Raw genomic sequence first — 5485 nt, forward strand, 5'->3', positions numbered from 1 at the left:
GCCTCTTTCTGAATGCAGGCAGTGTATTGTAGAGGGAGAAAAAGTACAAGTTCATACAGCCACAGACCCCTTTAGGTAAGTAGAGGCTTTCATCTAGCTAGACAAACAGATGGAGGCAAGGTATTTAACCTGGGAGAACAACTGCAAGATAAGCTTCCCCTTCAAGGCTGGACACAGAGAAAAACAAGGAGATTCAAAAAGGTAAATAGGATATTCAAAGAAGAGGCTTAGAGGAAAGCAAGTGGAAAGGACATGTCATTTTCAAATTCTTCAGGAAAGATAATCTTTTAACAGCTCCCTAGTCACCTAATCCCAAATACTGTGATAAGTAAGTTCCTAGCGTGCCAAAGCCCCAATTAAATAGTTTATCTCATCACACCAATGTTTAGTCAAGTCTCGTACACTGCAGTAAAACATTTTGAAAGAATAACATTTTTGGTTCCTTGTGGAGAGGGGATGAATATAAATGTATATGTTGCTTTGCTGTATTATGCATAAGCGCCAGTTATCAGTTGTTACCAGAACTGAGCAGTTTGTAAATACGTTATTTTAAGTTGCCCCTGCTGCAGCATATAGTTGCCTTGAGTTTTGCCAACACTTGTGCAGTTAAGATGCACTTAAGTTTCCACTGCCAGAGGTAGTTTCTGTGGTAATATGAGCTTCTGCAGAACAGGCTTTCAATAATATAGATCCTGATAAAACCTTAGTGAACACACCACTTAACCTTGAGGATGAAACATATAAACAAGATTTGAGTAGCAAAAATAAAGTCAGGGTGAATATCTATATCTTCTCCTCTTTCCTGCAGCTGGCTGAGCAAGCTTTCCTGAACAGGAAGTGATCTTGTTATGAATTCAATCAACGGTGTATTTAGTGGGCCCCAAGTTCCAGGTCTTTCTGTATTTTTACTGGCTGTTACTTCTTTGAAACAGCTGTTAGCAAAAACTGCAAGAAAAAAATTATTTCAGTCTATTTCTTACATATATAACTTCTCACATTTTGACGTAAATTTAGATGAAATGGACTATAGGTCCTAAATATCCTGAATGTTCCTTGTAAGAAAATGAAGGGAAATTAATAATTAGAAAATAAACATAAGACGCTTAGGATGAACAGCTTTCTCTATGATAAAAGAGAACTTACTAGTGGTGCCATTAATGTTTGCACGTGATTAATATTCACTGTAGATCATAAAGCTGCATGCAAACACTTGTGCAAAACTCCCACTGACACTACAGGGCATGTTTACGTGTCATTTAGCCATAACATTCACACTTTGCAGAGGAGCCAATCAGTAAATTGATAAACTATATTGAGACTATACTTGCTTAGCTTAAAGTGAATGTCTAAATACGGGCTATGTCTGACCAGAATCTAGATAGTGCAGGTTGTTACTCTCTGCATGCAGGCACCCAGTTTCAGTCCATACGAGCCTGATCCACCTTGCCCAGTATCTAGGGCCCCAACTGAAACTCAAGACAAGGCCAGCCATACTCAAGACAACGTATATGTCTTTCTAGGCACATTAAACAACTTAAAGAAGGGGGTTTAATTGATGCATTTGAAAATGAAATCTGGTAAGAAAATTATACTCTTCTTCAGCTGGGTACAGGGAAAGTATGTGATAAACTAAAGATGAGTAAATTTAAGACGGATCGGATAAAAACTTCTTCCAGTAGCTAAAGTAACTGAACACAAAATATTTGCAGAACCGTTTGTTTTAAAGTACAGCAGTTAGAGCTGTTGTAGCTGTGTCAATGTGTATGTTTCAAGAATACCATAATCTCATCTTTTGGGTAAGGCTTGTAAAACAAATCAACAAGGAATCCACCCCTCTTCCCTGAACAACTATCCCTTCTCTCTGAGTGACTTAGATGTGTGTGTTCATAGAAGTGTAGTTCTTCATTGTTCGAACAACCAGATTATAAAAGAGTAGCCATTGCTAAGGGCAAGATATCAAACTTGATGCTCTGATGCAACATGGCAATTTCTACAGCACTACTAGTAGTTCATTTCCATACAAAGTCCTTCAAATAGCCAGATAAGAACTCCACCCTCCCTCGGATGTCTGTCAACAGAATTTGCATTGCATGCAACCTTTATTACAGCCTTCAGGCATTCCACGTGACTTGTCTCACACCGGCACCTGTACGGGTCCAGGTGCATGTCATATTCCCTGAAAGGTTATCAAGTAGCTCCTTGGCGAAGGAGCTCCAAGAGGCAGTCAAGGGACTAAGTATCAAAACGTTTAGTTGGGATTGCACTGAGACTGTAAGACATTATGAATTAGTGCTGAGAAAATACAAAAACAAAGACACAGCAGACATTCCATATAAAGGAACAGTCTGGCATGCTGGTAGCTGATTGATTGTTAACATTTAGTGTATTTGTAAAATGGAGCATAAGGAAACAAATAAGCCTCCGTACTGCTTATAAGCTGTAGAACTGACTTTTCAAAATCTTATCTGACAGAAATAACAGCAGCTTCCAGCCTGCTATCAAAGATCATGCAGCTAAATTGGGCAATGTAGTTTTGTTCTGATAGTATGTCACTTACACAGCTCTTAAGATAAAAATGCGCACTCCGTTGGCTTTTATTGAAAATTACATTCTCTTTAATGAAACTGCATGTTTTGGAGACAGAAAACAATCCTGCTCTTTTTAAAAAGTGAACAGAAGAGCAGCTGTTTACTTTGGAGTGTTCAATAACACTGTTCTTCCCTCCAAAAGAAGAACTGATTTTTAAAGTCTATTCCCTGAGCAGCATTTTCTGTCAAAATACTTGTTAGGTAGCATTTTTACCCTTGGTTGTGCAAAAATATATGAAAAAAAATTAGCTTTCTTTTCACTATAGAGAGCATACTGATTTGGGTGTTTAGCCCAACGAACTTCGCTTCGAAACACAGAGACATCTCTGATTAGAACTCCAAAGTAAACAAGAAACTCCCAGCCAAACCCAACAGAAAGGAGGGGGAAAAAGGAGATATAAAGCAGTTATCTCCCCTATCAGCATGCTAAGCAAAGAATTCACCCTTGATTTCCAGCAAATATTTCAGCAAGAGCAAGATGACATCTTCATGAACTGAGAGGTAAAGATAAAACATGCTCTATTGACTGTGCTCTGGAACTAAATTGAAAGGGCTCCATTCTTGCAAAAGTAAAGGAAGCATTGCAGAATCTAAACTCCTGTCCTTTGCAGTTATCCTCTCCTCTATTTAGGCTTCATACTAACCTCTTCCCTTTTGATAGTTTTATCAAGTTTTTTATGTCTTTTCCCACTTGTTTGGGCTGAAATCTATTACTACATAACCAGCCCAGGGACATATGTATTCTGTGTACTTGCATGTAGCACCTGTCTTTTGTACCCTCTTAAACTTTCTGGAAATACACCCCACCACCTTCAAAGAGACCATTGTAGCAAAACATACGTAGTGAGTGCCAAGGAAGATATTGAAGATATTGAAGCACGTTGGTGGGGAGTCTTGTGTTCCAAAAAGTTGTCTGCACTGTAGTCTCGACAGCATGTGCTACGCATCCGCCCCCAGCCATGACTTTTTTGGGAGTACTTTATCATCACCTCATGGGACTGGTATACATCTGACAAGGGTTCTAGTCATCTGGCTGCCTGCAGCACTCACTTCAGGAAGCATCATCATGCTTCCTAATGGCTTCTGAACAGACTTCATGCCCATCTGGTGCCCCAAGATGAACTGACAAACTCATTCTGCAACAGAAAACACAGCCAGTAGATCCTTTTCAATTTGAGCGTATCTCCCTTCTGCGCCTATCAAAGCACCACAAGCCCTGCTGAGGAGGTTTTGCCTCAGTGCTGCTCCTAGGCATCATTAACTCTATGATTCTTCCAGCTATCCTCCAGTAAGACTGAAGGTGCTGAAGGATGGTACTGGTCTTGTGACTTCCCCTGCTCTTTCAGTTTTGACCGTACTAGATCTCTTAACTATCACAAAGCCCCATAAGTGTATCAAATCTGGAAACCTGCTATTCTAAATCTACTTCACCTGCATGTCCTCAGCTGGACCTATTCCTAATGATTCAGTTTCTCTGCTTCTAGACAGAGTCCTTGAGATGTCACGAGCTCTTGAGTTTTTTGACAGAACCTTCACCTTCGCTTGATATCTTGGTCCCAGCACCCTACTTGGAGTTGTTACAACTTGGTACAGTGCTGAAATCTTTCTTCATTAAAACCTCTTCCTGCTACAGAAAAAGTGCTACCAAATGCAATCCTCACGCTAGAGGTCACCTCTAGCCCGAGCCTCCATTGATAGTGAAATTCTTTTTGAGTGACACCGAAGGCCAGATGTGGTTGTGTTGTTGGTTCAGGGTTTTTTTCCTGTTGGTTTTTGTTTGTTTGGTTTTTTGTTTTTAAATTTCAAGAACATCTCCTGAAACCCATAGCAAAGGCTGTCAAGGGTGTGATCTTTTTTTGCATTAGTGTGTGATCCCAAAACTTAATGCTGTAGGGTGATCTAGACCTTACCAAAGTATTGAATGAGCATTACACTTACACCGTTCTGCCTGATGTTTCTGATGTGTTACATTATATGGAGGCCCTTGAGGACACTCCCAGGACACGTGTCAAAGTCTGATTATCATTTCTTTTGACAATATTTCTATTAAAATAAATAGGATGTCAGAAACAATATTGTTGACTTTGTACTTTTCTGAGATCTGAGAGTGCACAAGACTACACAGCGATCTGTCAAAAGTAATATATTATCACTAACATGAACCTGAAATTGTTTGTACACTGAGTAATTTTTATCCTTTATTTTTAAAACAAAAGGAAGGCATAATATCTGCCCAAAAGTTTAGCTGACAGCAATAATTATGGCTAAAGAAGGCAAAGGAACAGCATTTTATGAAAGTTTGTCATTTCGACCTGACTGAATCATCTGGTATGTTCTGTTCTCAGTGGGATTTTATGGTAAAATCGCCATAGCTTGCTACTAGCACAAGTAAAACAGTTCAGGTCGTTGCAAAGTCTCTTTCATCTAGAGAGTTTGGGTTTTACATGTCTTCTGTCTCAAAACTTCCTTCTTTTTTATTAAAGTCATTCTGATTGCAGCTTTCTGCCTAAAGTATCATGCATCATGCATCAAAATTCTGACAATTAAATACTAGCTCATTACTCAATATTCAAGATTTATTTTAAAAATTCACTTTGTATTGCAAAGTGTCAGTTGAAACTACCTGCTGTTATTATGGTCAAATATTTTATCACAAGATATTCCACCAATCCAACATAAACATGAAGGTAGCTTACCTGGAATGTTTTCACAAAATGACTTAAAAACCAAGATGATCATTACGTGCAACTTCCAAGATAAAAAAAAGTATTTTTAAAGCTATTTTAAAAATATTCTTATTAAATATTCTTATATTAATCTGCTTGGTTTTTGTATTTATTATACTCGATAATGCTGTCCAGCCATCAGCTAGAGATATTAAAAGATGTGTCACCTCT

The sequence above is a fragment of the Buceros rhinoceros genome, unplaced genomic scaffold, assembly GCF_000710305.1.
Source record: "Buceros rhinoceros silvestris isolate BGI_N320 unplaced genomic scaffold, ASM71030v1 scaffold1171, whole genome shotgun sequence".
Taxonomy (NCBI): domain Eukaryota; kingdom Metazoa; phylum Chordata; class Aves; order Bucerotiformes; family Bucerotidae; genus Buceros; species Buceros rhinoceros.